Below are 11,659 nucleotides of genomic sequence, written 5' to 3' on the forward strand. Positions count from 1 at the left end.
CTCCTTCCTCACTGGGATATATCATTGTTTAAGTTTATTTATTAGTCACAAGTAAGGCTTACATTAACACTGCAACAAAGTTACTGTGAAAATCCCCTTGCCGCCACACTCTGACGCCTGTTCGGATACACAGAGGGAGAATTTAGCATGGCCAATGCACCTAACCAGCACGTCTTTGGACTGTGGGAGGAAAGCAGACCACCCAGAAGAAACTCACACAGACACGGGGAGAACGTGCAGACTCCGCACCGACAATGACCCAAGCCAGGAATCGAACTGGGTCCCCAACGCTATGAGGCAGCAGTGCTAACCACTGTGCCATCGTGCCGTCCTGAGTCATTAGCTATGTTCATAAATGTCTGCTGTTGCTAATCAATTGTCCTGTCTGCTGAACTCCTTTCCCAGTTCACTCCATCCAACTCTGCCCTCAATCCTTTGTTATTATCCTTATTTAAGTTCATTACAGTTATTTCTGATTCATGTTTCTCACTCTCGCTGCTCATGGTCACTGTTTCCTAGGGGATCTTTTACTCTGAGATTGCTTATTAAACCTACCTCATTACACATTACCATTAAGGGGAAGCAATGGCCTAGTGGTATTATCACTGGACTATTAATCAGAAACTCAACTAATGTTCAGGGGACAAAGGTTTGAATCCCGCCATGGCAGATGATGGAATTTGAATTGAATAAAAAATAAAATCTGGAATTAAGAATCTACTGATGATAAACCATTGTTGAATGCTGGAAAAACCCATTTAGTTCACTAATGTCCTCGAGAGAAAAAAATCTGCCGTCCTTACCTGGTCTGGCCTACATGTGACTCCAGAGTCACAGCAATGTGGTTGACTCTCAACTGCCCTCGGGCAACTAGGGATGGGCAATAAATGCTGGCCAGCCCATGTTCCACAAATGAATTTTTAAAAAATCCAAATTAGCTGGATCCACAACATATTGTTCTCGGAAACTGTCCTAAACATACAATTCTTCCTCATGTTTGCCTCTGACAATTTTATTTTCCCAATTCAAATAAAGATTAAAGTTGCCCATGATTAATGTACTACCTTTTTTACATGGCCTCATTATCTCCTGATTTATTCTCAGTTCTACAGTATAGCTACTGTTAGGGGCAGGCTACTTCCACCAGTGGCTGGGGGGGGGGAGCGATTCTCCCAAAAGCGCTGAATTGTTGGGAAAAGTGTTCTAAATCACGACTGTTTTGTCAGTTCAACTTCTCACTCGAATCTTCCCACTCTGTGCACTGCAGAGATCCCAGTCCTGAATCTCATTAAAAATCCAGGGGGGCGGGGCCTATTCACACCAGAGTTTCTCAGTTCTGGAACTCTGTGCATGCGCAGTGGTCCCGATCTGTCAGTCTCCCCATTTGCTGGCCAGCCCAGGACCCCCGCAGTGCTGCCCCTCCAGCCCCCCCCACAGCCCAATCGCGGCCCCCACAACAATTCCCGGGACAGCCCTGACACCCCCACCCTGGAGTGCTCCGATGTCCAGCCCAATCCCCCAGCAGTGGCGATCCCCCCACCCCTCTCACCTCGGCAGAGACCCCCCCACTGACCCCGCCCCCAGGGTCAGACCCCCTTGGGGAGGCAGGCCCCCCCCAGCAGACCATCCCCTGCCCCCACCGGCCCATGCCAATTGCTACCTTCCCTCCAGCCCAGGCCCAGACCGATCCGCATGCAGGGTGGCAGCGGGACCTTCCACCCCCACCAATTGCCCCTAGGCCCTGCCCACAATAGGACGAACCCCCTTGGCACTGCCTGATGCCCGATGAGCAGTGCCAAGATACCCCCTGGACATAGGCACTTTGCCCCTTGGGCAGTGCCAGGGGGCAGAGGCTGGCACTGCCAAGGTGCCCATGGCCAGGGGGGACCATCCCCGCTGCCCGACCCCCTGGGGGGCCCCGATTGCCCCCTTTCATTCTGGCGGGGTCGCACACTAGTTCCCCGAACGTGGGGAGCTACTCTAAACCCTGCTGGAATGAAGTATTCCTGGCGGGGTAGGAGATTCAATCGGGACTGGCAAGTTCCCAATAATGAAATGTAAAACATATTTAAAATACATTAAAAAGAGATTCAAATGATTTACCTGACTTCTCGCCGGTTCCCAGCGTGGTCTGGTCTCCGACTGTTCTCCAGCTCTGGGAGATGCGCATGCATTCCCGGCGCATGTGCAAATTCCGGAACAAGGCCGGCGACGTGCATCTCCCATCCCGACCTGCCAGAAAAGTTGCGGGTCGCGATGGGAGAATCGCCCCCATGACTTCTTACCTCCACCCAGACGGATTCTACGTAATCCAATCCAAGATCATTTCTTGCTATCATACTTATTCCACCTTGTACTAACAAAACTACTCCACCACCCTTTCCTTGCGGCCTGTCTTTATGAAGTCACATACCCCTGAATATTTAGTTCCCAGCTTTGATCTCCTTGTAACCACATCTCTGTAATGGTTGTAAGATCATAGTCATTAACCTCAATGGATGCCATTAATTCATTTATTTTGTGCTAAATACTATATGCATTTATGTAAAAAGTGTTAATTTTGCCTTTATGCCATTTTTCCCCCTTTGACCCTACTTAATGTTTTTTTATGTTTGTATACTCTTCCCCTTCTTGACACACTCCGGGTATCATCACATAAATCACTATCTTGCAATGTTGTCATATCTTTTTTGCTTTGTAAGCCTACATATCCTCACTCCAGAACCATCCCTCCCTCTATGTAGTTAAAGTCCCTCTCTTCTTCTCCAGTTATGTGATTTTCAAGAACACTGGTCCCAGCATAGTTCAGATGTAGGCCATCCCAATGGTACAGCCCCCACTTCCCCAATATTGATGCCAGTGCCCCATGAATCGAAACCCACTTCTCCCACGTAAGTCTTTGAGCCAGGTATTCAGCTCTCTAATTTATATACCTTCTGCTATTTGCATGAGGCTCACGTAATAATCCAGAGTCTATAACCTTGGAAGTTCTGTTGTTTAATTTAGTGCCTAGTTCCTTAAACTCTCTAGAATCATAGAAACCCTACAGTGCAGAAAGAGGCCATTCGGCCCATCGAGTCTGCACTGACCACAATCCCACCCAGGCCCTACCTCCATATCCCTACATATTTTACCCACCAATCCCTCTAACCTACGCATCTCAGGACACTAAGGGGCAATTTTTTTTTTTAGCATAGCCAATCAACCTAACCCGCACATCTTTGGACTGTGGGAGGATACCGGAGCACCCGGAGGAAACCCACGCAGACACGAGGAGAATGTGCAAACTCCACACAGACAGTGACCGACCTGGGAATCGAACCCAGGTCTCTGGAGCTGTGAAGCAGCAGTGCTAACCACTGTGCTACCGTGCCGCCCATGATGCAGAATCTCTTTCCTGACAATGGGATACTCACCCTCCCACTGCAAATTCCTCTCCAGTCTGGAGCAGATGTCTCGAGCCCTGGAATTGGGCAGGCGACACAACCATCTGGACTCTTGCTCCTTGTTACAGAGAACAGTGGTCAACCTCCCCTATCCCCTTGCATTCTTATGTGACCCCCCACATGAATGGCTTCCTGTACCTTGTACCACGGTACTATGGCCAGTCAGTTCATCCACCCTCTAACCCCCATTCTCATTCAAATAAGCTGAGAGAACCTCAAACCTGTTGGATAGTTGCAGAAGCCGACACGTCTGCCCTCCTGCCCTCTGGGTCCCCTTACCTGCCTCAGCTGCAGTCACAGCCCCCTGTACCTGACAACCTTTCAAACTGGAGGACCTTATCCTAAGGGGTGTGACCGCCTCCTGAAACAAAGCATCCTCTCCCTCCCTGATGTGTCGCAGCGTCCGCAGCTCAGCCTGACAACTACCTCGCCACTCGCTGTTTTCAATCTCTTAACTGCCTCTCCTCACACTGTTTACAATCTCCTGACTGCCTTTCTACATCATTTAGACAGTAGCTTAGAGGTGGATCTGCACATGGTCATGCACGGCCTGCAGCCAGGGCAAGGAACAAGGGTAGCAGAAGTGATAACTCACCAGTGGGCAATGTCGCACAAGAGTTTCGCTGCAGGGGACTCAGATAAACATTTCAATGGAATGGGTTACAGAAGACAGCTAATGGATATAGATTTGATTGCAACGAGACATTATTTTTCCACAGGTATAGTTGGATTGTATGCCAGCATTGATACTGTGACATCAGCAGCAGATGATGCAACCAAGTGAGACCCACTATCAGGTTACCATTTTATTTGAAAAGGTTTATTTCAGAAACCTATACATTATAGGTATAATGTAAACCTATACATTATTGTTAAATCAGCAAACAAATGGCAAGGTGGGTGGATGGGTCAGGAGGAGGGTAAATTGTGTGGTGAGTTCAGGACCTGTCAGACAATGTGTAAATATTTATTTAAGTAGTGATGTAGTAGTCCTAGATAACAAGGACACCTATGTCAGACTCCTATTTATTGACTACAGCTCAGCCTTCAACATTATTATTCCCACGAAACTCATCTCCAAACTCTGTGGCCTGGGCCTCGGCATCTCCCTCTGCGACTGGATCCTGAACTTCCTAACTCGCAGGCCAGTCAGTAAGGATAGGCAACAACACCTCCTCCACGATAATCCTCAACACCGGTGCCCCACAAGGCTGTGTTCTCAGCCTCCCACTATACTCCTTGTACACCGATGACTGCGGCCAAATTCCCCTCTAATTCGATTTTTGAGTTTGCTGATGATACCACCGTAGTGGGTCGGATCTCAAACAATGACGAGACAGAGTACAGGAATGAGATAAAGAATCTGGTGAACTGGTGCGGCAACAATAATCTCTCCCTAAATGTTAACAAAATGAAGGAGATTGTCATCGACTTCAGGAAGCGCAAAGGAGAACATGCCCCTGTCTACATCAATGGGGAGTAGAAAGGGTCGAGAGCTTCAAGTTTTTAGGTGTCCAGATCACCAGCAACCTGTCTTGGTCCCCCCATGTTGACACTGTAGTTAAGAAAGCCCACCAATGCCTCTACTTTCTCAGAAGACTAAGGAAATTTGGCATGTCAGCTATGACTCTCAGCAACTTTTACAGATGCACCATAGAAAGCATTCTTTCTGGTTGATATGGCTCCTGCTTTGCCCAAGACCACAAGAAACTACAAAAGGTCGTGAATGTAGCCCAATCCATCACACAAACCAGCCTCCCATCCATTGACTCTGTCTACACTTCCCGCTGCCTCGGCAAATCAGCCAGCATAATTAAAGACCCCACACACCCCGGGCATTCTCTCTTCCACCTTCTTCCTTCGGGAAAAAGATACAAAAGTCTGAGGTCACGTACCAACTGACTCAAGAACAGCTTCATCCCTGCTGCTGTCAGATTTTGAATTAAGTTGACCTTTCTCTACACCCTAGCTATGACTGTAACACGATATTCTGCACTCTCTCATTTCCTTCTCTATGAACGGTATGTTTTGTCTGTATAGCGCGCAAGAAACAATACTTTTCACTGTATGTTAATACATGTGACAATAATAAATCAAATAAATCAAAAATGCAATCTTCATTTGGTCTCCTGGTATAGAGGAGGCTGCAGCATGGGAGAGTGAATAATGTATTCAAGATTGGTAAAATAAATGAAAATCAAGGAAGCAAAATTGAGAGATCTGTGCTCCATCCATTGGTGTGCTGGTGCATCTTCTTACTCTGCTTGGCCCAATGCTGACCCTAATGGTTTAGTTCAGTCCTGTTTTATAGTAACTGATATTACATTGACAGATCTTAGGGTGTTATACAGCAGAATTTAAGGATTGTGATGTCACTCTGGTTTAAATCTGACACTTGCTTGGTTGTACATCCTAAAACTTTCCTGTTTCAAGGAAAATTTAATGTTTTCCTTAAAGAGAACAAACTATTGTCATGCCCAATAAAGGTGTGACCTAATCGTAGCTTTAAACATGGGCAGTGTTCAAATAGAACATTCTGAAACTACCTTTTTCTTTTAAAAATAGGCATTAAAAGGTGGCTGCCAAATGATCAGGTGACTTCTTAAATTCCCATTCGGATTACCTCAAGTCTCTGGAAAGTTCCTAATTCATAATCATAAGAACTAGGAGCAGGAGGCGGCAATTTAGCCCCTTGAGCCTGCTCCGCCATTTAATATGATCATGGTAGTTGACCGAACTTGGGGCAGAGGGGTTTGGATGGACCCCTTTGATTGGACAGACGAAGGCAAAAACCATCTGTGGAATTTGCACATTCTGTTGTTTGTGGATTGTGAATTGTTCCTTTGTTCGTTATTGATATAAGTGCACTATCTTCTAAAACTGTATTTCAGCTTGATTGCGTGTGTGTGTGTGAGTGATGAAGCAATAAACTTTCGGCGTGAATGCCTGAATAAATAATCCTCTTTATTTAAACCCACAAAAGCTTGCTGTTGATTTTTCAAATTGATCAGACACGCAAGTAAGAAACACACACATCTTCCTTTTCAAAAACCATACTAATTATGGGACGATAGAAAAGAGAATTTGGGGTTTTGATTCCCTCTCACCTCTTCCACAAGACTACCATATCCTCTCTAAATCATACAACCCCACCTCCCCATAGATCACTGGGTGTTTGCCTTGCCAAAGCACCAGAATTTTAGTTCCTGTGTTTAGGCCGCCAGATAATGACGTGGAAACAAAGAAATGGATAGATGGTTGCATGTCAAAGAATAGTTAAAAATGGCTTTGATGCAAGAATGAATATTGGTATTGAGATTTTTGAAAATCAGACAGAGAATGGGATATAAAGATATGTTTTAGGGGTAAAATCCTATTTGAGATAGTGAGAAATAAATGGCAGAGGATCTGGTGGTTGTGAAGGTCAGAGAGATGGAAGACAGTCATTGACATTTTATTGAACAAATGGAATTGATAGTGCAAATGTCCTTTCCTTGTTCCAAAGTGAGGACAAGAGGGCTGTTGTGGTTGGCAGGATAGGGAGAATGAATCAGATTGAAGACCAGGAAATTAGATAATTGTCTTATTGCCCACAGAGGGAGAATATATTACGGCAAAGTAAGGCAGCAATGACATTCATTCAGGATGACGGCTGAAATAAAACATGAACTATGTAGTTTGGTAAGTTTTAATGTAAGGATATAATAGGTATCGATGGAAAGTCCATTGTCAGTCTTGGAGAGGAAGGTTCAGGAAGGGGAGGAAAGGGTGAAAGATAAATGGAAATTGAAACTGTGGTTGATTAACTTCTCGTCGAAAAGAGAACAGGCATCAAACCCAACAATAATGGGGGACATAATGACCCTTGACTGCATGAGCCAGAGGAATTGGAATAGAGAGTAGGTCATTATTCTGTAATGGAGCTGCAAAGTTGCAGTAAGATTCTCGAAATTTACATGATTACAAGATTCATATGTCTAAACTTGCCTTTTAGGAGACTATGTGAAGGATAGGATCTATTATGCATAGCTTGTGGAAGGAGTGGGCTTGGTGCCTGGTTGGCTTTTTTTTTCATTACATTATTTTGCACATCCACATTAATTCAGATAAATTGCTGTTGTTCTAAGTTAGAGCTGTTAACACACCTCAACGCGTTTTGTTTTTTCTTCCACTCATAGTTCTGTAAATACAAATGGGGAATGATTAGTATTAATTCAACCTGCACAATTTATTTTGCAAATGCATAGTTATTTATATTTTTTTTGGGAGATGAGCTATTTAAATCCTTAACTAGATTGTGCAGAGGGATGTCTTTAGGTTACCCACTGGAAAGGACATTTTTATTTTGAAAGTAAAAGCAGAATGATTAAATGGTGTCATGGCCTATATTGGACTATTCAACTGAAACTAGAGAATGCTAAAACTCTGAACTAAAAACTTATTTACATTTAATAGGGTAATTAGCAAGATGTCGGTGCATATTTTTGATGTCCCTCTCTGATGCTGCTGTGCTTCTGAATAATGCATGTTTGTTGCATATTATTCTCTGATGTATAGGGCTATACTGAGACACAGTTCGGACTCTAGCTAATAAATCATTGCCACAGCAGCAATTTATCAGTTGTAGAGCTGTCAGGTGAAATATGGTCACACCTTATCTCAGCTACCACTAAAGATTAATGATCCACCTTTCCACAGCTAGCTCATTTTGAGGAGGAGATTCAAGAAAGAGAGAGGAAAGAATGGGAGCGTCAGGAGGCTATAATTAGGAGACGCAGAGAAGAAAATCAAGACAGATGGAGGAACCTCTATTCCATCACACTGAACCAACGCATTAGCAAGTAAGATTTTCTTCTGACTGCGAAGACTAACTCTGAAAATAATTTATAATCATTCAAAATAAATATCCAGCCCAAATTCTCTTGTATTATGATCAGAATTTACCAGTGTATAACATGTTCTTCAAGTGCTTGATGATGATATCTTACTGAAGTGCCTGTCTTTTATGCTGCTGGTAGTACTTCTACTTATTGTTGAATTCTAGCTGCCATAAAGAAATGATAAATGTAATCAATCTCACAAGAGTCTAAAGAATGCTTATTAATTTCTCAAGATGACAATAATTACATTTGCCTTTCTCCAAATAAAAACTGCAAATCAATGATTGCCTTTGGCACTTTCTTTGAAAATTAATTAAAATATAACAAAGTCTTCATTGAGGCAACACCCTTTCATATAACTAATTGATGCAACATTGAATTTTTGAGCCACCAGGATCTTTTTTATTTATCCATCAGCTTTATTCAAAGCATGACAGATAATTAGTGTAGCAAGGCTAATTAAATGCCACTTTGTTTTACCTTCAATGGTCCAGCTTCTGCTGTAGCGGGACATCTAATGGCATCTGCATCAGTTAGACTTGTTCGTGCACATTTAGGTTTTAATATCATTTTTTGCATCACAGGTTGCTGAAGTGCCAGATGATAATAGCACAGCAATTGACATTGGACAGCTGGGACCTGAGTCAACAGGGCAATCAACTATGTATCTCTTCAATGAATCAAATGAAGGATTGTGAAATTAGCAGTAGAGGGACTCAGAAGCAAGTGCAAATTAGAATGGGTGAATCCAATGTCAAATTAGATACAGAGAAAAAAATAAACCAAAGATCAAAACATTGGATAGAGAGACAAAAAAGGAAAAGAAAAACATCGAATAAAATTTAAACTCGACCTTTTAAAAATTCTCAAAATACTGAGAAGATTTTGAGACTTCATACTTGTTCATTTTCAGTAACAGAGAGGTTGATTCACAGTAGTGTACAATCACCACTGTAATGTACAATCATCACCTCATTGAAAGGGTATTTATGTTAGCAATGACAACACTTAAATGTGATGTGCTTATTTTGTATTTACCATGAAAATACAGCAATGTCATCACATTCAATGCCAGTCAATAGTGAAGCAGCCAGCAAGATGCCACTTCTGTGAAGTTAATGGGGAACCGGCATAACTTCGACAGCAGCTTTTGAATATTGATATTTAACCACGCACCTACTCTTCACCTGAACTTGCTGTACCATTTATGCTTAAATAATATAAAGCTCCAAATATAGCCTCACCTATATTTTGACAATAATAAATTGTAGAGATAGTGAAGTGGAGGGTTTTGAAGATGAACAGAATGATTTTAAATTTCACGTATTAAAGAGGACAGGTGACCAATGCTAGGCAATGAGATTAAAAGTTATGGACAAATAGGACTTAGCATGGGATAGGATTTGGGTAGTTACATTTTGGCAAGGTGAGTTTCTGGAAGGTGTTGGATCAATAGGAGGTTATTAGAGAACTCAAATCTAGAGATGGAAAAAACACAGATCGACATTTTAGAAACAGTAGGATTGAGATGGTGGAGAGTTTAGCAATATTGTAGATCTGGAGATAAATTGTCTTCATGATCAGTTGGAGCAGGGGTGAAGATCAATGCTGGACTGCACAGAATGGCAAGATTTCACATGGCCTGGCATGGCTGCAGCTAGATCCAATGGAAAGTGGAATTGCTGCTTGGAGCTAACAACAATGACTTAGGAAATATAAATAAAATAAAATCAGGTTGCCTGGGTTTTGTGAATTACATTGTGAGTGCTCATTGGTTGCTTGTGGTCTCCCTGATTATTTGGATACTATTCTAATACCATTTTAAGAGCGATATCCCTTTAAGAAGCTCAACATGCAAATCAGCACGTACCTGGATGTCATCATGTAACTAGAAGCCATAATCTCTCTGCACTGTGGTACCCTAAACAACAGGATATGTCTTGATATTGCTGTACTGCTTGAACTGATTTAGCTGTATATAACCCCCACCAGAGATCCTCAAGAAAACAAGATACATGCACAATTTGTGCTACACATAGATAACACAAGTTTGTCACTAGATAAACCAATAGGGTAGTTTAAAATTCAGCAAAGGTAGACCAAGGGATTGATTATGAAGGTGAAAATAGAGTATGAAAGTAAGCTGGTGGAGATTTTAAAAACTGACTGTAAAAGTTTCTTTAGGTCTTTAAAGAGAAAAACATTGACAAATGTAGGTCCCTTAGAAATAAGGGAATTCATAATAGGGAACAAAGAAATGGCTGAGGAACTAAATTTGTACACTGCTTCTGTCTTCACAAAGGAAGTAGTAAGAAGTCTCACAACACCAGGTTAAAGTCCAACAGGTTTATTTGGTAGCAAATACCATAAGCTTTCGGAGCGCTGCTCCTTCGTCAGATGGAGTGGAAATGTGCTCTCAAACAGTGCACAGAGACACAACATCAAGTTACAGAATACTGATTAGAATGCGAATCCCTAAAGCCAGCAAGGTCTTAAAGGTACAGACAATGTGGGTGGAGGGAGCATTAAACACAGGTTAAAGAGATGTGTATTGTCTCCAGACAAAACAGCTAGTGAGATTCTGCAAGACTAGATACATCGATGATATTTTCTTCCTTTGGAGTCATGGTGAGCAATCACTGAAACAACTATATGATGACATCAACAAGTTCCATCCCACCATCAGACTCACCATGGACTACTCTCTGGAATCGGTTGCATTCTTGGACACACGAGGATGGTCACCTCAGCACCTCACTGTACCGCAAGCCCATGGATAACCTCATGATGCTCCACTTCTCCAGCTTCCACCCTAAACACGTTAAAGAAGCCATCCCCTATGGACAAGCCCTCCGAATACACAGGATCTGCTCGGATGAGGAGGATCGCAACAGACACCTCCAGACGCTGAAAGATGCCCTCATAAGAACAGGATATGGCGCTCGACTCATCGATCAACAGTTCTGACGCGCCACAGCGAAAAACCGCACTGACCTCCTCAGAAGACAAACACGGGACACGGTGGACAGAGTACCCTTCGTCGTCCAGTACTTCCCCGGAGCGGAGAAGCTACGGCATCTCCTCCGGAGCCTTCAACATGTCATTGATGAAGACGAACATCTCGCCAAGGCCATCCCCACACCCCCACTTCTTGCCTTCAAACAACTGCGCAACCTCAAACAGACCATTGTCCGCAGCAAACTACCCAGCCTTCAGGAGAACAGTGACCACGACACCACACAACCCTGCCACAGCAACCTCTGCAAGACGTGCCGGATCATCGACACGGATGCCATCATCTCACGAAAGAACACCATCTACCAGGTACACGGT

This window comes from Mustelus asterias, chromosome 9 (genome assembly GCF_964213995.1).
Source record: "Mustelus asterias chromosome 9, sMusAst1.hap1.1, whole genome shotgun sequence".
Lineage (NCBI taxonomy): Eukaryota > Metazoa > Chordata > Chondrichthyes > Carcharhiniformes > Triakidae > Mustelus > Mustelus asterias.